At 45.0% G+C, this 25,236-nt stretch overlaps 1 protein-coding gene across 2 annotated transcripts in view; it reads right to left on the bottom strand.

Moving 5' to 3' along the window:
* The window catches only part of LOC306775412 (plasma membrane calcium-transporting ATPase 1-like), an 81,109-nt gene extending 56,190 nt beyond the window's left edge, over window positions 1-24,919 (bottom strand). For both annotated transcript variants that reach the window (XM_079265834.1, XM_079265835.1), the window contains exon 1: window positions 24,458-24,919. The gene's annotated coding sequence lies outside the window, so the exon portion shown is untranslated. The remainder of the gene's footprint in view (window positions 1-24,457) is intronic.
* Between the last annotated feature and the right edge of the window lie 317 nt (window positions 24,920-25,236).

Raw genomic sequence — 25,236 nt, 5'->3', positions numbered from 1 at the left:
CTCAGTCCACAGGAGGAGCGACATCACTGCGGTTTCACTGAGATGAAACGTTTTAATGATGCATTTTTAAAACTTGCACTGAGCGGTCACTTTCTGAGGGACACTTGTACAACCTGCCATAATAACTGGCCATAATATCTTCACCAAGCTCACAATGTTCGATTTAAGGGCATTTCTTTTTTCCATCCATCTCTTTGGCAGCCTCATAAATACTTTGATACCAATGAGCTAAATGAGCTCAAACATATTGCGGTATTTGATTTTCCTCGATGTTGGCCGAGCCCCACCTGTCAGTCACTTAACATCATCGATGGAGAACATGAACTCTTCCTTCTGGAACCAGGTTGAGCCTGAAATCCCTCACTTCAGAAGTCAGTACCTATAGAAATGTGCATAACTCCATACTCTCCGCTTGTATCCATCAAAGAGAAACAAAAATGCACTTTTCTCTTTGCATTTCTAAGTAGAGGCTCTGAGTGAGACATCCGGGCCCGTCACTCTGAACTCTACAGGGTTCTGTTGGTTTGTTCCACCGTACCCGTTCAGAGCTTCTGTGGCGTCTGTGACACGGTTCTCTGGAGGTCCCTCTGGCTCTAAACCCCCGGAACTGAATCAGGAACCAGAGTCAGGACTCATTACCTCTTCATTAGACTCAATAAACCAGACGTGAACCCAGGCACCGAACGTCGCATTCAGTTGGTCCATGTTTGTGCCTCCAGTGGAAGTCGGGTAAATAAGACCAGTAGAGGATTATTAAGTGTCACTTTTGAGGGGGGGGGGGGGGGGGGGGCCACAAGACAGCAACAGATTTATTGTGTCGTTCTTTATTTGCTGTGCATGAAAAGGTTTCTATAAAGTTGGAAAATTGCCACAAGGAAGCCGATTTGTCTCCGTCTGTTAACCTGTAACCGCCTCTGTTATTTTCAGGTTCAAACTGTCTTTTAGATGTTTCATAGTGTTCCTCACATCAGGTTTCACACAGTGCTCTCTGTGTGTGTGTGTGTGGAGCAGACCAGAACAACAAATGCCCTCTCTCTGTGTTCACTAATTATCCGTCTGTTCATCGACCAGAAGTCGAGTCATTATTACAACGAGACTACAGAGGAATAAAATGAAATAAAATGCCCGCAGACGTCACCGCATTAATGTTTGTTGTGCACTATTACACAAATAGTCGGTGATGTCATTGTGATGGAACGTGTTAATTATCGACGATGAGATTTAATTACACGGGCACTAAGAAGAGGGACTGAACAAGGATTTCATTAAAACAGAGCAAATAGGTGCATAATTCTACATGAATGATTCGGATTCACATTGGAGCAACAGAAGCGTTTCGTCAAAAGTTAATAAACATGAAACATGAGGCTGAACAGCCACTTCATCTCACGTCATATGAAGTAAATACAACAGTGTTCTGGCTGCTCTTCAATATGTGACTAGTTCTCCCTTTTTAGGGTTGAAAACACTCTTCACTTCACAACATTAATATTACTTTATATCGCTATTGCACAACATTTTGGACCCATGAATGCATCAGTAACGCAAGTCCAGAAATATAAATATAATTCTACTTGCAAAATAAGTACTTTTACTTTTGGTACTTAACGGATATTTTCATTCTTGTACTTTTTTACTTTTAAGATTTTTAATGCAAGTTTCTTAAAACTTGCATTCTCTCTACTGACCATCAGGGGGCGACTCCTCTGGTTGTATAGAAGTCTATGAGAGAATGACTCTACTTCTCTCTTGATTTATTACCTCAGTAAACATTGTAAACATGAGTTTATGTCTCAATCTCCAGTTTCAAGTCTTCTTCAATACAGCATGATGTTCATTTAGTACATTATGGTCCATTTAGAGTCACACAGACCATAAAGCAGGGTATGCTTTAGGGCGGGGCTTACTGTGATTGACAGGTCAGAGCCGTACACTGTGGTCCACGGCAAGCTGCAGTAATACTGGACTCGTTATTTTAAAACACAGAGGCAAAGAAAAGCATTAAAATGATGTTCAAAACCAAAAACAACATTCTGAAGTTTAAAAGATACGATAAAAGTCAATCAAATACCAATAGAGACTAGAATACGGAGTTTACTAGTGCAGTAATAAGTTGTAGTAGCTAGTCGACCTACTGGAGCGAGGCTAGTTTATGAGTGCAGGGTCCATCGACGCTGATGCATTTTACATGACTGACCGTGACATGACTTTCTCACGGGTCAGCATGAACTCCGGTTAGTGGTAATGTGGCGCTGGTGTGGAGACGGGTGAGTGGTGTTACGGACGTGTAAGAGCCCCGTGTAACCGAGCTGCGGTCCTTCGCTATTAAGTCCTAATGTGCCTTTTAACGTACTAACACGCAGCAGAAAACACTCGCTACAGAGCTCTTATGGAATCTGTGCACCGGAACCCAACGTTACCTGATGAAGTGAACACAAGTGTGCAGGATCTTCTGCTACTGTAACAGCTAACGCACAAAACAAATCACAGTCGACAGAATCTCAAAGAATTTAAGACTGCATTTAAGGCCACTACCGTCGTAAACCATTAAAAACAACCAGCCTGCTGTAGTTCATAGTGTATCTGATGGTAGCTCAAGCAACACAGCTTCACGATACAGCGCAGCGTGTTGAAGTGTCGTAGTATTTCACCTTTTAAAGCAACGTTTTCCAACGCAACAGTCGGAGCATAGAAACGTGATCCTACTGTGAGCTGTGGGAAGCGTAGAAGAAGAATTATGAAAGAAAGAAAAACTACACAACGGGCACATTTTGGGTGGAGTAACACAAACAACACACACACCTTTAGAGTTTGTGCCACTTTTGAGCTGCACCACCACACCCACTTCAGTCCAAAGGGGAGCATTCCTACCTTTAGACCTGACACACACACACACATACACTGACCTTTTCCTGCCCGTCATGTGACTCAGTGTGTGTGTGTGTGTGTGTGTGTGTGCGTGTGTGTGCTTTAACGAGCAAGTGTTTGATTAACACAGACTAATACGTGCACATACACACACTGATAACACACACACACACACACTCCACCAGCTCTGCCACACTGTTACGTAGCACGTAGCACTAGATATTAGATATTAGATATTAGTATTAGATATTAGATAAAGCGATTGTTCTACAGGGAGAGAAGGGAAAAGATTTGTGAAGACAATACGAACAGAGAAACAGTTGATCTTCACGTCACACTGAAGAACTGCTTCCTGTTTTCATGGCTTCTCTTCGTCAGTCCCTAAACTCTCGTCCTGTAAGTCAACCTGGGTTTGTTGATGGTGATGTTGTCGAGCTGCGTTACAGTCACACACACACACACCACGGCCCTGATTGTCAAATGTGCTGCTGTCAGGCTAAAGTTATTCCCGTTTCGTTCCTTGAAATTAGTTTGAGGATTGATTTGTTAATCCTGGTGTTTCTCAAATTACAGCGCACTCTTATTTTGAAATAAAGGCAAAGCTGGTCGAGAGTTGAAACTATTATCAGCGTTCGAGTTTGTTTTGTAAATGGAGAACGAAACGCTGTGCAATGGTTTAGAGAGACAGAGATCCCTTTGATCCACAGCTGAATAAGAACAGAAGAAACCACCAGTCACTTGTACAATACACTGGAAGCTTAGCATCAAAGACGAGTGCAGATTTAAATGGGAACCAGTTCCTGTTTCAGTGCCGAGAGCACAATGATGAATCATCAACATGCAACGTGTCGCTTTAGCGAAGCTCTTTGTCAAACTTCACTTCACTGAACATACGACGGACTGACTAATCACAGCTTAAACCTCCTCCATCTAAACAGTAGACTGCAGAGGTGCCCGAAGAAAAACAGCTACCCTAAATATTTAGAGCCCAAATTCACAGATTCACAGATCACAGGGTCACCGACGCTTTTCTGGACTGGGAAACAAAATTGGAAATCCAAGTTCAACAGTACTTTCCTCTGTTAGGTAACACTGCGGGGATTTATTTTTTGATTTCTGTTAAAATAGACATTATTGAAGGAAAGAAGAATATACGAAGTTAGTCTTATAAAAATGTAGCTGTGGTAATTACACCGACAGGTCATAATGAGTTTCATGTGCTCATCTGAAATCCTATTCATATCAACACTCTTACATTAGAAATCTAAAGAAGGAGAGGAACATAGGCTGACCCCAAAAACTCTTATTCTACAGCTGAGGATGCAGCCACTTCCTGTTGACACAGTCTTTGATTGGACGGTTGCTCCACGGTACTAAAAACCTTTACTAGCTGAGACGTCCCTCACATTTTCAACATTGGAACCTGGTTTTGAACCAGTCGGTTAAGAACTGAGGAAGAAGATAAATGCAGAAGGTGACTGTGGTTCATCAGTGAAGCAGAACGACTGAGTCACCAGATGAGCACAAGTTTCACTTCATCACAGAAAGAAAAGACAATGAGAGACTGAAATGAGTTACAGATGCTAGACAGGAAGTGATGTCAGGACTTTAGCCCTTTCTATATATAGACGGAGCATCTATGCCGCCATAAGACGAGCAGAGAGAGTGTGTGTGTGTGTGTGTGTGTGCGGGGGGGACAGTGAGTCTGTTCTCTGTCCATCTTATCCGTTTGTTGTTGACTCCAGATGAAATTATGCTGCCGCCACCATGTTGCCAACCACTCAGCTTGTGTGTGTGTGTGTGTGTGTGTGTGTGTGTGTGTGTGTGTGTGTGTGTGTGTGTGTGTGTGTGTGTGTGTGCTGTTTGACAACACAAACCAGCAGGCATTCTGTTTCATGCTGTGTTCGTATCATTTGGAGATGGAAAGATTCCCGTGTTTATGACTTGTGGATGTTTATTGTCATTGGGTTTTCACTCCATACCCCGATGCTAATGTGGAGCAGAGGCTGGAAGACGAAGATGAAGACGAAGAAGAAGAAGAGGAGATACATTTCTTTTGTTTGGGTGTTTTTAGTTTGGACAGAAACCTTTTTTGATAAACACCTGAAAATGTGCTCACGTCGTTTCACACGTGAACAGTTTTCAGAAATAATCCGCCTCGGCGAGGCCGTGATGTGTGTTTTGGCAGAGCGCTCGGCGCGCTAGTCAGGATTACATTTGGTTAAACTAAACAAAAAGCGAGAAGCAGAATGAGTCACACCGACGAACATCACATCCTCCATGTTGATGCCGTGAGGGGAAGCGATTTATAATAACATGGCAGAACGCTGGACCACTCATTTAAACATTTTACCAAAAAGGCTTTTGTTAAATTCTCATGAGGGGCGCATCAATCAGCTGTTGTCAATAATCCAACACTCAAAGCACCAGAGAACGTCTTACAGTAAAGACCTCTCCATTAACAACCTCATCAACATCATGTGACTGAAGCTCCACACCCAAAATCAACTGAACTGGTTCCATTCGCTGAAAAAGGCCGTGGTGATGTGGTCAAAAGCTCCGGAAACAGGCCAGTAAGTGGGACATGAGCGAAGGCTTTCCACAAAGTTGTAAATGATACGACCTCATCAAAATGTCTCTAATCTCCGTCTCCCTCTTCTAACTCATCGCCCCTCCTTCTCTGCAGCTTGGACTATTTCATCATCACGCAGTTATGAAACCAGGACGTCAAACAAGATTTAGTGACTGGGAGGCCGGACACACCTCCTGGTGGAGACGGTCACGATGTCCCTGAAGACAGAAGACAGACGGTCCCATTCACCAACTTCACAATATTATACACCAAGGAGACTGCACGAATCGACTGCATGAACATTAAAGAGGAAACACGTGACCGTCACCCCTCTGTTCAGCTGCCGTTATCCTTCCTCCTCTTCCTCCTCCTCTCTGCCTCTGCAGACACACCTGCTCTGCATACTAAAGCAGCAGCCTGCACCTCCCTCCTCCACACACACACGCATGCACGCGCACACGCACGCACACACACACACACACACACACACACACACACACACACACACACACACACACACACACACACACACACACACACTGCATGTAGACATGTCTGTCTGAAGTCTGTGACATGATTCAATGACATTGTGTGTGTGTGGTCTAGAGTAGACAATGATGTATGTGTGTGAGAGAGACAGAGACAGAGAGAGACAGAGACAGAGAGTGAGAGAGAGACAGAGACAGAGACAGAGACAGAGAGACAGAGACAGAGAGTGTCGCAGCTTGCTAGATGGAGTAATAAGAGAGCGCAAGAAGCCAGGAATGCAGGAGACCACACCCATATCTGCAGTCATGTGACCAGGGTGGAAAAAGGAAATCCCCACACTGCAGAGAGACCGAGAGGCAGGGGTCTGGACTCACTGTGGAGCGTGACTCACACACACACACACACACACACACACACACAAGTCGATCTAGGAATCATTTCCGGGACATTTTCACAAACACACACGGCTGTTTGTCTCAGTTTAGTTTGTGTAAATGATGCTCATTGTATGGACAATTACAGAGGATCATACTGCAATGTGCAACCCCCCACCCCCAGACACACACACACACACACACACACACACACACACACACACACACACACACACACACACACGTGTGTCTAAAAATGACGCACAAGCAGAAATCAGTTTATCTAGGATTTTTAAAATGTCACCATCCTTCAGAGAGAAAGGGAACTTGACTTTCCACTAAAGACTTTTTATAAATCTAGGCGAGCCCAGGTAGAGGCGTCGGGACAGGTGTCATGTGATCAAACTATCTCGCAAGTGCGTTTTGGACCAAACGACCTCTTGTTGCTCTCACAGGAAGGTCAGAGCACCGCAGCAAATCAATTCTGCATGTCCTGATAACTTCTACTGGATTTAATGGGATTGCTCTCGGACACGTTACGTAAATGGAAAAATGGGTGAGAGTGGGTTGAACTTTTGATCCTACTCTGGATGCTCAACCCCTGACAGCAGCTCCTCTCTGCATCCCGATTGGAGTGAAAGCCGGAACAGAACTGGAGTCGGACCGGTTGAGCTGGTGCCAGTGTTTGCTCAAGGTTCAGCTGGTGCCTGAGCCATCAGTGCTTCTTCAAGCGCTCTCGCTGGGAAACGTGATACGTACGATGAATGATGAAAGTGAGATCATGAACAGCTGTATGAAAATAAAAATCAATCCCCCCCGATGTCTGCGAACACACGCTGAAGGATACATACAAGAAGACGTGTCTAAGATTTTCAGATATGGATTTACATGCACGAGGTTTGATATTAGAAGACCATCTGAAGTGCAATCAAATGAATATTGATGGTATGTTCTCTTTAAAAATGTCTTTCATCCGTTTTCACAGACGCAGTTAGACACGATCAGAGAAAGTCACAGTACGATGAACTCAAGGGTTCAAACCTTTCTGTGTTTTCTGTTTGTTTGTAGTATTGTGGTGTTTTTGAACCCTAAACACAGCAAGCTGAACAAATCTTAAAATCTAGACTGAACAATCAAGTACAGACATGATCACTGTAATCTCACAACGACAACAAGCAGAGATTGGAGGAACAGTAATGCGGCGCGTTGAGCGACAGGAAAGGTTGCAGATCTGCAAAACAACAGCGAGACGCCATCAGGTCTCCTTATAGATCAGCTGGAGATAGAGGGACCAGTAGTCTATCCCTTGTTCCGCTTCCTACATATTACACATCAAACCACTTCTAACATCTGGCTTCTATCCAACAGCTGTGAAGACAGCATGGAAGCTGTCATCACAGGAACGTGTTTGATGCCAATCAAACTGCGGCACACGTGGGTCAACCCGTCACCGTCTTTGCTCCGCTACGCCCAACAGGAAATCTGAGAGTCACCCTTAAAAAGCACACGTCATGAAGACGTGATGCGCGGGTACGGGGACGCACATGACCGACCCGTTACGAAAGCAAACACCCGAACCCCCCCGACACCCGCAAAGCGCCACCTTTAAGCATTATAGCAGCACAAGAGTGAAGAGGAGGACGGAGCACCACGGTGCTCGCTGTGTGTTTAATAGAGAGACACAGGGCAGGCGTCTGAAACTTATTAATAATTGTATTGTGTATGGCCTATATATATATTATCATTTTATTATTGTTACTGATTGCAGGAGCTTAGAAAGTAGCATTCAAATAAAATAAGTTGAAGTCCTTCACACACTAACCAGTAGCCTGCTTACTGAATCACACAGCAAAGCACAGAGAAGCTACGAGGGACAGAACAGACATTTTTAATTTCCTAAGTTACATAGATGTTAAATCTAATTCTTCAGACCATCTCAGCATTGCTACTGTGTCCCACATTGTCGCACACAAACATACTCTTTGTCCCACACTTGTCTTGTGAGGAACTGGTCACCCTATAGTCAGACGTGTGTGTGTGTGTGTGTGTGTGTGTGTGTGTGTGTGTGTGTGTGTGTGTGTGTGTGTGTGTGTGTGTGTGTGTGTGTGTGTGTGTGTGTGTGTGTGTGTGTGTGTGTGTGCGTTGCATCCGTCTCCTTGACCGCTTCAGTTGCACATAGAGATAAAGCTCAACTGTCCTCCGTCTTTCCCTCTCTGCAGCAGACAGAGAGGTTCCTTGTTCCCGTTAGCGACCTCATGTTGCATCTTTACACACAGTCGCTGCTCGTTAACGGAATCTTCCAACGTTAAGATCATGTGGAATAAAATCTTGTTTATTATAATGACACTGTCCTCATCCAAGTGGCTGCAAGGGTCTGCGTTATTTAATGAGTCCTTGATGTTTCCATTGTCATTCGCTGCCACTAGCAGGCCCACACTGTTAGAACTAAGTGCTACTGAGACATGTTTAATAGCCGACTCAAAACTCTGGAATTTACTTCCTTCTATCGGGTTTTCAAGAATCCACTTCCTTGTTTTCTTGGAGTAAACGGAACATCGTTGGGTTTCAGACTGCTGGTCGGACTCTGATGAAGTCGGAGTGACAAAGAGGCGTCAGGAGAGACGCTGCCGAGTGCCGATACGCTCTAAACTCAGAAGGACAAAGGAGACGGCAGCACAGAGGAAATGTGCTTCATCCAAAGAGCGTCGCCAGAGAGAAGTTAGATCTGAACCGGGCAACATCTGGAGAGCGTCCAGACGTTTGATAATCATGTTCACAGCCTGAAGCTCAGTCTGTTCGTCACTGCGGAGTCCTGATCCGCACTGATCACAACCCAAATCCAGTGAAACGGACCTGCAGCAGCCTCTGTGTCGGTCCCCAGGTGCGACTGTGCAGGAGCAGCAGTCACATAAAAGCCTCCATTGTTGCAGCAGATGAAGGAAAACACACACACGGTGGTGGTTGAACGATTTAGAGCACTGTCCCTTTGATGTTTGGCCGTTTTCATGGCACAATTTTGGCCATTTGGGTTTTTTTATGTACAGACCCTTTTACAGTTTGTGAACAATGATGAACGATGTACGTGTGTGTGTGCACGCAGTTTAGCAACGGACGTACGGCGGAGTGTCAAACTGTGAAAGGTCACTAACCACCAGATCACAAATGTGACCAAAATAAAACGGATTTTCCAGACCCGTGTGCTATCAGTGAGCGAGTAGAACACGTTAGCATATGGCCCAATATTTAGAGGCCGGATATACACAGTACATCGCTTCACGTTGCACCAGCGAGACATCACGAGCACACAAGTACCTCGATGGTTACAACTACACCAAGACATAGACTCAAAAATAGGTGCTACAAACTCGAGAGTTGTGTTTGTGTCCTGTGGTACTTAACACAGCTTGCAGCCGTAGACGCTGCCGGTGTTTTAGTTTAACGAGCCATATTTATAACTTGTTTACTGACCGAATAGCAAAAAAATATCTGGTAAGTTATTATTAAAGAACAGTACGACAGCTCCTCTGTCGACTGTAAATGACGTAGACTGGACGGATCATTCACTGCTGACTGGTTAAAGAACAGCTAACATGTCAGACTGAAGAACCTGGGATTGTTGAAATGCCATGTTAAGCACGACCAGTTTGTAATTTGAGCGTTTGTTTGTAAAGACTGTGGCTGATGAGTCAGCAGGTCGCAGGTGTAACTTTATTATTCCTTTCAACCGTAACAAAGGCAGCACAAACCAGATCCACTCCTTCATTCTTACCTTTCACAATAAAAGCCAAGGACATACAACACTCATTCATCATGCTATGGGTGCGAAGCTCACGTGGCCACATAGTTTGCAGTATGTGACATACGCTCTGCAAAGTTTTAGAGAAATTAAATACAACTCAACTACAAATGATTTTAAGTATCAGTATTCAACAGGAAGCAGTGACTGGCCACTTTTCTCCAGGTTCCTTCACTCTGCTCTGTATGGGAACTCAGTCAAACTACTGAGCATGAATTTATGCACATTTATTCATGTTCCCTCCTCCTATTCCCACTCTCACCTGCGTGCTCTTTGAAGGGGAACTCCTTTGAAGTGCGTCAGCATCTGTGAAGCAAAGACCACCACCCCCTACCCCCTCAATTAGCTCTGGCAGCTAACGAGCTCCGCAGGGTGTCCCGGCTTTGATACGGCCCAGGTGAAAGCCCCTGCAGCTGGGGTCCGGAGGCGGCTGACCTCCTCTAAGCTGCATACTGACAGCAATAGCACCCCGAAACCAAAAACCCCACCGAGGCTTCAAACCAACACCGAGAAGTCTGATCTTCCATTGACTCTTCCATATACCATGAGCAAATAGCTTGAAGAGGAAATTAAATACAGATCATTATAATCTGAATATTTTACTCCCTCGACACGGCACGGTAGTTTGAATAAAAAAAGATATCAGAACCCTGACATGCAGTCTCTTTGTAAAGTGAAGGCAGTTACATGTCTAACCTGCAGCGAGCAGACTCTGGCTGTTTATGTGTGTGCATACAGTCGGCTGTGTAACACAATATCAGACTGTAAACAGGGAAGGACTGAACGCGAGAGTGACGGCAGGTTGTGTAAATGAGACAAACAAACGGAGGAAGGAAAGACGCTGATTGCTGCCCGAACAGCTCAACATTTCCCTCTTGATAAGCAGCAGAAACAGTCGGCTGCTGATTGACAAAAAGGAAGCTGCCGGCTGCTCCCAGTGCTCCCAGTGCAGTGGATGTGGGGGCTTCTGGTCTGTGGTCAGGCTAATACAGGGTTGCTCTTCAAAAAGTCTGAGATAAGCTGCTTCCTACAGCTGTTTATGAATCAGTAAGGTCTGACCTGAACTGCAAGTTTAAGGCCAAAAGCACATGGGAAAGTTTGCCCTCAGCGATTTCTGCCAGGAAGCGTGTATTTCAAACCGACACAAAGTACATCCATTGTTTTGAATGGCCGACTCAACACCGGCTGTCAAACTGAAGGCCGACACGTCAAAGTTTCTGTGAAGCATCATTGTTTGTTTGAGCCTCTCACGTAACAATTAAACTCCATTGTTCAGAGAAACAGACGAAACGTAAATTCATTCTGATTATCAGGATATTGATCCTCACCCTCATTAGGCTGATCCACTCTTTAAAAATGACCCGGTAGAGATATTCAACAGGTATTCAGAGGTTACCTGTAGACATGCAGCTGAACAGGCTTCTCCTGGTGACGTCACACACGGTGGGCGTGGCTTTTACAGCCAGAGGTCACCTGACATGTTGACGTGTGGAAACACTGACTTCTGACATTTAGAGACAAAGTGAAGTGTGACACACGTTGTCCTGCACTTCTCAGACCGTCACATGATGCTGACTGCTCTGATATCTGCACCATGCCGGCCGGGGCTGTTCAGTCTCTCTCCGGCTGTTCACCGTGTTTGCAGCCCTGCGCTGACATATCTTCAGTTTCTTCTTCTTCTACATTTACCTCAGGAGGAAAACGCTGCCGTGTCCCACTCGGTGTGCCCTGCTTATCAACGGCCGCTGTTATCTAACGTGTGAGACACACACACACACACACACACACACACACTTTGATGTTGTTAAAGGAGAAACCGTTCTCGTTCATCGTGATTTAAAGTCGGTGTCATCGTCTGTTCTGGTGTTCTGTCTCAATTCAAAGTCCACATTTAGAGAAGAACACTCCAAATGCCCGAAGACACGATGATCTCTCTCATTTTCACCAAACTTTATCGACACAAATCGCTCCGCAGCAGCAGCTACTAAACAAACAGCTGCTTCAGAGCACATGACGGCCTGTCACTTGTTGTCACTTTGTTTCTTAGTTTGAATGGTGACATTAGGATTATTTGTCGCGCTGCACTCAACGCCACCAATCTTATAAAAGCAGCTCCACATGTACAGGGTTTCCTACGTCTTAAAGCAGGGGCACGCGGCCTCGCCAGAATAATATATATTTTTTATAGAAGGGGCACTTTACATCACACAGCAAATGCTACGTATTTAAAGAGACTGAATTAACGATGGTGCAGTCTGGTGGAAATGTGAAAATATAAATAATGACGATAGATTTATTCTTTTTAATATATAAAGTCTGGGTGGAAATCACAAGAGGCCTCGTCATACGATATGATCGCGATTGCTACCAACAGGTTTAATTTATATGTGCAATATTAATGGTTCAGTTCAGCTTTGTACACCTGACCAGCTTGGTTTCTCTTATGTCCGACTGTCTGTTAGATCTCAGTGTAGTCTTCACAGGCCGCCATTCAAATCTAAGAAAATCTCCTGCTGTCTTAAAACTACAGACGTGGATCAAGGCCTTCAGTATCACTGAGCTCTCTGGTTTCACTGTGGAGACACCAATCAATAAAAACAACGTCGTTTCCTTCCTCTAACTCCTCATGGAGCCAAATGTAGAGCTATTTTAAGCTGAGCATTTCTTCTGTTCCTCGGAGGTCGGACACACTTCAGTGGAGCTTACACACAGCGCCAACATCTGATCTCATATATCTGATGTGAATACGAGATAAGTCCATTGTTGTGAAAGCAGCCCTGAAAGCCCCCAACCTCATCACAGCGATCTCTGCTCTTTCTAATGACATTCAGGGACAGGATTGTTGTTAACTAGAGAACATATACGGCACAGACTGTAAGAAAATATGTACAAAGCAACATTATTCCTGTCAATCAGAGCAGGTAAAAAAAAAAGCTCAATGTGAGCATCGGATGACGGGCTCGGGTCTCCATCAGAGCACAGGAGTCATTATGACGACCATCATTCATCTGTACAGTGACGGAGCGTCCAGCTCGGCCTCAGGAGAGTCCCGCTGTCCGTTTGATTGATTCTGCTTCAGTCCACGAGTCAAACTGAGAGATTCACAGCAAACACACTTTATAACCGGGAGGAGGAAGGTTCCATCATCGGAGCTCCAATGTGTCTCCGTCAGCCCTCCTCCACTGCAGGAACACAACGCAACACCCGCCGGCCTGTTTTTTTCAATTTTGGCAAATTTGCGCCATTCCAAAAATGCCGAATTAGCACTGGACCCGAATACGTAGCATGTAGCATGTGCTGAGATTTGATGGAGTTATGACATCGTTGAAGTTAATAGCAGCAATCTGGCACTAAGTGTTTTAAAGTACCTTCGCTTCCTCCGTGTGCCACAGCAGTCGAGGCGGCTGCTGCTTGATAAGTGGGTCAAACTGTAACTTCCTGTTGTTTTCAGACACTGGCATGTAGCTTACCCTCTCACTTCATGCAGTGTCTTCGTCTTATTGTCGCTGATTCAGTTATTTTACCCCACCGAGAATAGAGAAGGAGTGGAGGTGTTGTTTTCTGATTTTAAATCTGACTTTCACACTTCCTGGAATCCTAACACCCATCAGCCTCCTCCAGCCCTCCGCAGAGAGAGCGAGAGCGAGAGAGAGAGCGAGAGAGAGAGCGAGAGCGAGAGAGAGAGCGAGAGCGAGCGAGAGAGAGAGAGAGAGAGAGAGAGAAACAACATTACTCAGCCTGTGATGACTGGTGGCGGAGCATCTTGTGACTGAGGGGCAGCGTGGAAAGAAAGCGCCTCACAGTCTGCTGTTTGTTGGGCTGAACACCAGTTGGACACCAAACACCAAACATTCCTGGGTTTCTATGAAAAAGAACTGTTGGGCTGTCGGAGAGCCGAGTAGAAAACACAAGCTGCCATTTATGGGGAGGAGGTGTATCTCACCGTCCAATCAGAGAGCAGCTGAGCGCTACAGGAGGAGGAATGTTGACGTGGGGAGGCGATAAAAGGAAACATGTTTCTCTCTCGGTGGGTTGAGGATCTACAGCATAGAGACGGGAGTCAGAGCGTCCTGCAGGAACCCAACCTGAGGATGCATGGTGCCTGTTTCAAGGGCTGGTGATGGTGAGAATGGTGTAAATATATAAGGATCTGATCAACACATCAAAATGAAATGATGAGTAAACGGGACAAACTAAAAGAGACAAAAGAAATGTCTGGTGTTCATTTGCAGCAGTAGATCGATGTATTTTCTGCACTTTTTGTCAGGGGGGGGGGTCATTTTGAAACTTTAAATGGACACATGAACACATTTTACTGCCAGATTACGCAATAAAGCTTAGCTTGGTGAGGGAGAACGGCTCAGGAAACACTACATCTTATGAACCACTTCTATAGACTGAAGTTAAACAACAGCACTGGAGGAGCTATACACTGTTGTTGAGCAGATTTGGTGTGGAAAAATAAGTAGTAATGCTTAGAGAGGCCTTTAGTGTGTGTGGACGATGAGTGCAGCTCAGATCTCAGATCATCACAGCAGATCAGTGCATTTTGTCAAGTCTACCATCAAACTGCCATTACGCAACGGCAGTAAGTGATCTGTTGTTCACATCATCTTACGCACAGTTTAGTTTAGACACAAAGAGGTTTTCAGATTTGACATTTATCTTACTAATAGATTAATCAAGGCGTTGTCTGAGCACCACTTTCAGCTTTAACTCCTTTTAACACTTCAACTTCCATCAGTGCTTCAACTTCAGCTCTTACTTCTGCAGAATTATATTTCCAAACCCACTTTCATCCCAAACGACGAACATTTTTCTTTCACTACCAACACACATCTGTGTCTTGCTCGAGGACGAATGAGCAAAGACCAATGGCATCGTCTCGTCCTTCCCACACCACTGAAAGCAGAACAACAGCTCGACACATTCAAAGCCGCAGGACAACGTTGTGAATGTGAAGCCGCGCCGCACGGACAACCAACCAGCGCACGGCTCTCACGTGCCTCTCCTGCTCGGCTTTTTTTTCCCTCTTGTGAACTTTGAAATGAAAAGCAGATCTGATTCAGGAAACAGCTGAGAATCAACTCAGGCTTCCTCCTCCACAAACAGCAGAGGAGCAAGCAGGTCCCTGTTCCTTCTTCAGGTTCTCTTTTTTTAATCTTTCAACAGATTTCATGTTGTCCCTGAGACAGCGCAGAGAGAGAGAGAGAGAGAGAGAGAGAGAGAGAGAGAGGGAAAGAGAGAGAGACAGGGAAAGTAAGACAGAGAGAGAGACAGGGAAAGAGTGAGAGGGAGTGAGAGCCAAAAGATTTTGAGTGTGTGTGTGTGTGGATTGTGTGCAGTTCACCATGATCCAAGTGGAGAGCCACACCCAGCCCTCCAACACAAACACTGCATTCCACCCAGCCCACCCCTCTCTCACACACACCAGAAGGTCTGGGCAGGATCCAGACATGGTGGATGGCGGTAACGTGTGTGTGTGTGTGTGTGTTGCAGAGTTCCCTGTTGGCAGAGCTCCCGGTCATCACACTGACAGGCTGGCAAGAAAAAAACAAAACCCAGCAGGGACTCTCTGCAGCGTCTGCAGTCTGAACAGGAACCAGGACCGAGTGTCAGCAGGGATTCCCCATAAAACTGTTCAGCCTCCCAGATCCTGACTCATCTCATCTCTTGACCAGCTTTAGTGGTTTTAAAAACATGTGGATGCATTACACGACAGGAATGTGTTTGAATATGTTTTGTATAAAAAGGGTGTGTACCCCCCCCCCTCTCTCTTGAATACACATCTGGTGCACAAGCAATACGAAAACAATACAGATGCAAAACATTATGATGCACTGCAGCGTGAAGTTATTTTTCTAGGTCATGAATTAAACTGCATTACTTCGGCCTAACTGCATATGTCCTCATCTTAGTAGTGAAATGGCCGACGTCTTCTCCATCAACAGCACTAAACATGGGCAGTGATGCCCTGGAGCACCTTTTTGCCGTGTCTCTGGAAGGAACTTGTTTCCACTAAACGGTCAGTAGCAGCCGTCTGATGCTGTGTTTCTCTGCAACGGTGTGTGGACACAATGTCCTTGGATACATAATATGAATACAGTGCAATAAGCTAGTATTCATACTAGCGTATTGCACTGTATTCATATTAGTTTGTGGCACTTACTGCATTAGTTTGTTTCTGCACTGTACGTTGGCGCTGGTGTATGCTCTTAGATGCTTGTTTGAAGAAAGGAGATGCACTTGTGACTAGTTGTTCTCTCGAAAACCGATGTTGAATACACTTATTGTAAGTGGCTTTGGATAAAAGCGTCTTCTAAATGACTGTAATGTAATGTATTGTGTTGATAGTGGTTTGTGGTGCCACCGGTAGATTTTAGGACACACTTGGATTTGGCGCAGGGTTCCTGACAGATCTTTGGTTTTATACGACTCTTCTTCCAGCTGTCCAAAATGTGCCTGTTAATCTTTTCTGGCACTGCGACACGCTGCTCTGATGAGTTACTGGCAAGTGGACGTACGACGTCAACAATCAATCTCAAGTGAGCCTGACCCCCTTCACTGTAAATCAGCAGGCTAGCAAGACACGGGAACTACGCTTAGTCCTTGAGGAGTTGTCGCATTAGCTACGCTACCGCTAACTTCATACCCATCGTCACGCACACAGGTGGTCGCCGGGCTCACGCTACACTGGTGGGAACCCTGACACATTACACCGGGCAGACACGGCAGACAACCTCACATCTGAACCAAATGATCCGATGGAGAAACTCTCCCAGTCGGGTGAACTGGGGTCTCTGCTGCCTGTTTAGCACAAACGCTGCAGCTGGAGAGTAAATGACGGATTCAACCCGTCTGTGCATCGACGATCGCTGCAGCTTGTTAGGCCCTTCAACCGCAGCAAGGCAGCAAGGCAGCAAGGCAGCAAGGCAGCAAGGCAGCAAGGCAGCAAGGCAGCAAGGCAGCAAGGCAGCAAGGCAGCAAGGCAGCAAGGCAGCAAGCTCGTCGGTTAACGGTTAATGATCGGTTAACGAGGGTCACTGTTGATCAGATCTTGTTGTCAGTGTAGTAAATTGCATCACTCATTAACTGTATGGCCTGTGCTGTGTGATGTGGCTCCACTGCTCCTTTTCCCTGAAGCTTAACGGGCCTAACATTATTTTTCATACAGCTGAGATCATTTCTTGGATCAATAAAACGTAGATTTTTGACTATACCGCCCAGCTCCATCACAATCTGCCCTCGAGCTCCCTGCAGACGGGGCGGCGTTGAACCAACAAACACCTGGATTATGGACATAAACGGCTTCCAGAGGAGCTGCAGAGCTTTGCAGAACAGTTTGACAGAAGACTAAATCAGAAGACAAACGGAGAGGTGTACTGCTGCAGAAATAAGTCATTTTCACCTGACTCATGGTCCAGGAAACTGTCTCTTTAACACGTTTTAAAAGATACACACACACACACACACACACACACACCCTGTTGGCTGTAGCACAGGGAAGTGAAATCCTGACTGTTGCCAACACAACATGAGGAAACCATCGAGCCCTCACTTCCTGTTGGCTCTCCATCTGCTCACTTCTTCCTCCTTTGACCAATGCCGTTCTCTGGATACCTCTGACACACACACACACACACACACACACACACACATGCACACACAGTCTTCTTCAGGTAAAGAGAGTGTGAGTACACCTGTGCGTACAGTTTGTGATGAGTCATCACAGCTCCTCCTGATTAGATCACTGATAAATGAACTAAAGGACAATATGTTCAGTCTTCAATGACCAGCATACAACAGTGCACGTAGACAGACAGACAGACTTAGTTTAGGATGAGAACAGATTTAGGGCACTGGATTTCTAAAAGTGTCAGTTTAGACAGTGATGAAATAATGAAGGGTGTATTAGTTCGGCAGGCTTGTTGCTAAAAACCTCTTTGATTCTCTCTCTCAGCATCGCTCTCTTTATTCTCTCATCTTTATCAGTTAACATGCTGCAGAGGGATGCCAAGTAAGCTGCCAGCTTTAAACACACACACACACACACACACACACACACCATTATGAATTACACAGCTGCTCAGAGCTGAGACACTTTACTGCAGTAAGTTTAATACTTAATGTATAAAGTTACAATCTCAAGCATCTCAGTTTCGTTCTCTTTCGTGGCCCCGATGGTGATAGGCGGTAAACGCAGGTGTGCAGATGGGGAGACGGGACAGATGTTATCTTTGTCCTAAAGACCTAAACTGACTGAATATCAGCTGATAGAGCTCAGCAAACTGATAATTGATTCTCACAGCGACTGTTGAAGCTCTTCAGCACCGTTACAACCCACAGAGCAGCAAATACACTCATGCAACACAAACACACACTCACATGCAACACACTTTCACACTCACACACACACACACACAGCTCAGCTCACTGCAGATCATCACATTCACAACCAGCTTCAACACCTCTCTGCACCCACGGCTTTATCGGGATTAAGGCGCACACACACACACACACACGTCACAGCAGCACCTCCACCTTCAGGAGATGAGAAAGTTAAAGTTAGAGCACTGAGAGGGAAAAATGAACCAAAGAGACCGATTCCCAGAGATCCTCCTCTAGGGTTTGGATCAACATGATGAATGAATTATGATAAAATAAAGACTGCACCATGTTTTGTATCTTATATCTTTTATGTCCTATGATCTGGATTTCCATTGCAGCCGTGACGTTATTTAGTCCATCGTTGTATGTTCCTACTCCTCGTCCTGATGATGAACTTGTTATTAGCTCTTCATGCTGCAGAAGGGAGGATGAGTGAAGCAAACAAGCAACCGCACCCACATCACATGAAATCACATGATTTCATATTTACTGTAGATTGATCGTTGCTTTGTCTGCTCGTGTTCAGACCAGTTTGTGTCAGATGTTTCCACTTCATTTGAATGTGGTAAACAACACAGCTCATGCTGCTCGTGTTGACCGACATCAAAGCGACGGGTCGGGCACAAACAGGTTTGGTTCTGACAGTCGGCTCCAGTTAGGATTCAGCTCACAGTTCTGTAAATATCTGGATCCTTTAAGCGCCGGTGATCATCTCTTATCAAACCCTCGCTCTTCTTCATCAGCAAAGTGAAATGTACGGCGTTAGAAGATTGTATCGGCTGTAGATAATGAACGCTCACTCCGTATGGTTAAAAGTGTGCTCAAAGAAGAAGCACCGCTCCGTGACCGTCACGTAGGTCTCAGGAGGATCGGACACATTTCTAATCAACAGTTCAGGTCCTCTGCTCGTCTCATCTCCGGGTTGTCAACATTAATTAGACCACCAATAAAATCAATAAATAAATAAATAAATGAGTCTGGTTTATCAGCCAACGAAGGTGATTACAGATCCAAATAGAATTTTGAAATTGAAGCATCAGTGCATGCGACGCACATTGCGCCTACTTTGACCAGGTACACTCGTGGAAAAGGAGGTTTTTATTCTCAACCAGCGAACCTCTAAAATGAACCACTTAATATTACCATTTAAGAAAAGCTACACATAAAACATCACACAGGGTCATAGGTCAGCAGTTCTCCTTTGGTTTGGGGTGAACCCTCTTCTGCCAGCAGGGGTTGTGAAATAATGATAAAGGCCAACAGCTCCATTATAACCATAAACACTGAGCAGAGAGCTCCCATATCTGAAATATAACAGAGCCATTAATAATTGATGTGAACTTATGTAAGAGAGTGGATCTGGATCACAGGCAGGGATTCCGTCTGCAGTGGGGTTTCCACATTTCACTGACTTAAAAAAAATAAAACTGGTGTCCACACGAGCGTAGCGTCCAGCGTGTGTTTGGTCAGTTCGCTGAGCTGTGAACGATATCGTACTATGGCTGCTCTAGCGTGACCCTCTGGATCTCACACAGTGTGACCCGGTATCATCTCACAGATTAGGGTCAGCTCTGATGTTCTGTAGACCGTTCTGTGTAAAACGGTCACTCCGTTTGTACCGGGGACTGATTTTATCCAATGTTGTGCCTACATCTCTATAAAGAATAACGACAATATTCAATTTGCTGGAATTTTGCATGGATGTGATGAAGTACTTTGATTGTACAGGTTTAGAAATCCACTAGAACAACAACAGACATTTCTGTTATTTTGCCTATGAACCGTTTCTCAATCAAGTTTGAAGAAAATGTGTACGAGTGTGTCTGTATATATACATATATACATATACATATATATTAATCATTTGGTCTACAAAATGTTAGGTCCGTCAGTTTCCCAGGGACCACGTTGGCAACAAACTGCCTTCATTAAAATTACAGATACATGTGATAGCGGGGTTTTTATCAAAAGCAATTATCTAAATACAGACATATCAGATATGTCCGACAGACATTTTCTGTTTATTCTTCGTTCTCTTTTGCAGTCTTCTATTTCCTACTTATGGTTGTTGACTTTGAGCACTTGTTTTCTATTTTTCCTTTCCGTAGCTTATTTTTATTCCTTAAACCTGATTCTGATCACATCTTATGATGGGAAGATTTCTCAAAATGCAGGAGTCATCTAGACGGTGTTTACTCACTACAGGTGCCAAGTTTGTCATTTCAACTGGAAAAAATAAATACAGTCTCAATTAAATATTGTCGAGGATAAAAACAAACTAAATGTTCAGCAAAACATAAAAGCATCAAAGCAAAAACATTTGTAATACAAAACAAGACATGTTACTAAGTAATGTATTGATATGAACTAAGATGAAGTCGCTCAGTATGCTACAGAGCCGTTCTTCTCATCACTTTATTGTTGTATGCTGTCCCGGTTTTATGTGAAAAAAAGAAGGTCCCGTGTGGTTTAGACTTCATCTGGGGTCTGAATCACTGAGATCACACCAACATGCGTGTCTGCAGCCTCATTCTGAGGTGTTAACACAAACCCACTTACACTGAAAACCACATATGCACAGAGAGAGCTGCGTGAATGCCTAGATATACCGAGGGCCGCCCAAAAGCACAAGTAGGGTGTAAAATGTAACGACTCCAGAACAGTGCATTTAGAATCTGAGCGCAAGGGCTTCTTAATAGAGCCGCAGCCATTTTGAAAACCAACATTCGACAATCACACGGGGAGGAATCCATCAGCCACGAGGAAACGCAGCAACCAGCTCCTTCAAAAGACAACAGCCTCGATCGCCCACAATCCACTGCAGCCACACATCCCATCATGTGCTGTCAGGGGTGCAAAAAGTCCCGTTTTGAATCTGACTGACTGAAAATAAATCAAAGTGAAATACTAAATCTATTCTTCTTGTTGCTGCTGAAGGGGACCCGAACCTCCTGCAGGACAGACAAAGACACGCTGAGTCAGCATCCGTCTCTTCCCGTCGTCCTCTGGACCTCAGCAGCAGCTCCAGACACAAGCAGAGCACTCATCTGTCTCCAGGTACACACCCGACTGTACGTCCTCGGCTGGAGGCCGGAGAGATGATTTTCACCAAAGCTGCTCTCTTTTTTCCTTTTCTTTTACAGCATTGTTTATGAGGATCATTCCGGCAGCTTGCAATGAAATGTTGGATCCATCCATCTATCATACATACTCATCCATCATCCTGTGCCAAAAACAAGTCTGATCTCAGTTCCTTTTCACCGACTGCATGACCCCAATGCATGATGGGAAACGCCTGGCTGTCGCCGGATCAAAGAGCTGATTGGCTCTTAGATTTGACAACAAACACCACGTTTTGTAGAAAATCATATTTTTCCGTGTAACTGTAATATTTAATGCTGGATTAGTGGCTATTAGTCTCATGTTGTGCGACGAAGGTTTAATCTAAAAACATAGCTTGTGTGGTTGATAATAATAAAGCTTATTCATACAAAACGAGAAGTGTTTCACAGGCAGACACAAAAAGAACAAAGGACAGCATACAATGCAGATACGTTTTCACAGAAATATATATTTACAAACACACATGAATAAATCAGATTGAGGTCTGTAAACTACAAGCAGCCTACAGATCGTATCGAACAGGATATAACTATTTCTGTGACTTCCTGTGTATTCTTTGAAGGCGGCTGAAAACTGTCCGATTTGACAGTTTTTGTTTTTTGTCAACTGCATTAGCAATTAATCTGGTTGATATTTTCTCATTCAATTGATTATTAGCTTGTAAAAGGTTAGAATATAGTGATCATGTCCATCACAGCTCAACCAGCACAAAAGGTGGATTAGTCCGACCAACAGTTCAAAAACCAAAAGACGTTTTCAGTATAAAACGGAGGAAAGCAGCAGGTCGAGTTGGCCATTCCTCTTGAAAAATGACTCTGGACTAATGGCTTCACGTAGTTATAGAGGACGTGGGCCGCCTTGCCTGAAGCAAAGACCACCTCTGCAAACTTCATGAAAAATAAATGTACTTTAAATCAAAAAATGACAACTTTAACCTTTAGGGGAAAAGAGCAGAGGTGCCATTTCTCACACATTATAGGTGGTGTAGCGACCGTTAAGGCCGTCATCTATTAACTGACTAACATCACAGGACAAGGTGAATGCTTTCTAAATTAATATTAACACATTTTGGTCGCAGATGACAGACGTTGACTCACACGTGGTGAGGCACCATGAATCCATCAGAGAAAACAAGCTCCTTCCATCAAAACAAGCTCATTTCTTTCCCTTTGGATTCCAGTAAACAACAGAGTCGCCGTGTCATCGTCGCCCTCAAACAGATTTCAACAAACAGACGAGTCAAAGTTTTCCTTAGCAACACTCCATTTCCTTTTGCAAACAGCAGCAGAGGAAAACCTGAAGGAGCAAATGCCCTCGTTTGGAGGTCACACGCTGAGGAGGAGTCACCATTGAGCCAAGATGCGGGATCCCCCCTCCTTCCTCACGCAACAAGGCGGGACACACCCAGATAGAGAGGGGAGGAGAAGGGAGGAGGAGATGGATGAGAGGAGGAGAGGAGGAGAAGGAGCTGCTACTGGTGCCCATCCGCCCATCCTTGCGGATGACGTAAGGACGGAGCTTAATTAAAATAAAAACGAGCTCGCTAACGCTCGTCTTTCTTCTTCTTCCTCCCTCTGGTTCACAGCCATTATAAAACAGCTTCCCGGAGAAGCTGAAGCAAGTCCGACTGTATTCACAACCAAGTCTTAAATGTTGGCAAACCACTCCAACAAGACCAACAAGCTCAACCCGGCAAAGAAAGCCGCATTCGAGTCACACATTGTAAAAGCAGGAGCAACTGCAGCGCAGCAACCAGTGTTCCCCAACCACGAAGTTGCCAGAGGACCGTGTAATTCACCGGCGACACAAAGGGAGGGGGGGGGGGGGTTCTTTCTGTTCCCACGGGAAACTGAAACACGGCAGCAAATTGTTTCCAGACACTCGGAAAGAACGTCCGCAGGCTTTGGTCCGATTCCTGCCTCGCAACCACTGCAACGGTCGATATACGTGCCCGGGGAGACCCGACACAACACCCCATTCACAAGCTCACTATCCCAACAACATTCACCATTTGAGTAGCGGACGTGACCCTGTTTATGGATATTAAAAGCCTCGTTATGAACCAGTGGAAACAGATGTTTAATTCGGCGTGCCTCCTGCTCACGTACGAACATCGTGTGTCACTGCAATTAGAACTTGACTAACGGATCCGCACAGCGGTGGGCGACCGAGAATCGCAGCGAAAGCACTGCGTAACATGCGTAAAAGTTAATATTTCACCGAAATTAAGAGCGATTAGATGTATTGTAGATGTGTTCATTTCCAAACCATCGCACAATGCTGCAGTGTATGTTTTAACCGGTGTTTTTGATGTGTCGAAAAGCGTTTTAACGTCCACATCTGTTTTTGAGCGGAGACCTGCCAGCGGTGACCGTTGAGGGAGGCACGTATCCGGTCTAACTGTCGGAGAAACGGGGGTTAGAAAACGAGCCTCGGGGTTTGTGAGACGCTGCGGAGATTAATCTTTGGAAAAAAATACAATAAAATGCAGGTTATGAGCAGGATAGTCGCGCGCTCACACCTGTGGGGAAAACCCCAAAATGTGCCCGTTCAGTTGCTGGTAAGTGGGGTGTCAAGGTAACAAGAACACAGCCGTTGAGAACGTGAACGTTAACTTACCCGGATGTTAAAGCAGTGCGGTGAACTGGGAACACGACAGACTCCTTTTTAAAACACACACACACACACACACACACACACACACACACACACACACACGTTTTGACGACGTTTTGTGTTTCTCGTCTCTCGGTCACAAGTGAACGGGAAAAGAAATCGGACAATTGTTGAATAAAGTTACATAAACATATATATATATACACACACAACAAAATCAATAGACGTTACCTCCACTCGAGGTGTCCTTGTCCAAATCACGTCCTGCGGCTGGTGTCGTCTTGGCAGTTTTAGAGGGGTTTGTCCATTTCTCCCAGCAGGGCTCCAACTTGACAACTGCAGTGGTGGAAATTTGATTGACAGACCCGGATGGTGAAGAAAAAAGATCTTCAACGTCCCTTTTGTTCCGACGTTTTAAACCAGTTTATTTGACAGTAGCATCAGCTCCTGCAGCGGCAAACCCCCCCCCACCAACCAAGAGAGGAAGGAAACAAATCCAGATACTCAGTCAGAAATCAATCCGGTTCAAAAGGGAGAAATAATACTCCCCTTTTCTTTCTCTCTCTCTCTCTCTCTCTCTCTCTCTCTCTCCTCTAATATAAATCAGAGGAGGGTTAAAGGTAACAAAGAGCAGGTCCAGTGAAGGAGGACTGGAGGGGTCCGACACATTCAAACAAGGGACCAGAGGAAAGACCCAAAAGTCCGGGTCGGCGTCTTTTCCTGGCTAGGAAAGGAGGGGAGGAGGGGAGAAACTGAGAGAGAGGGAAGTGAACTAGTGCTTAGTGGAGACCGCGAGAGAGGGAGGGACCAGCCCGGGATTACCCAGTTTTTAAGGTGGATCTATGAATTAATTAGGTAATAGGGCAGAAACTGGGTTCCCCCTCGGTATCGAGAACATCAGCCTCAGGGTGAGGATCCATGAAGAAGATCTGGAAACTTGAGAGGAGGAATCCTCCGAGAAGAAGGAAAGGAAACACACATCTGGAGCGAAGTATGGAGGCTCATTACTG

Source organism: Melanostigma gelatinosum (assembly GCF_949748355.1).
Source record: "Melanostigma gelatinosum genome assembly, chromosome: 3".
Classification (NCBI taxonomy): Eukaryota; Metazoa; Chordata; class Actinopteri; order Perciformes; family Zoarcidae; genus Melanostigma; species Melanostigma gelatinosum.
Note: the sequence above shows the minus strand (reverse complement) of the source record. Positions and strands in the feature narration are given on the sequence as shown.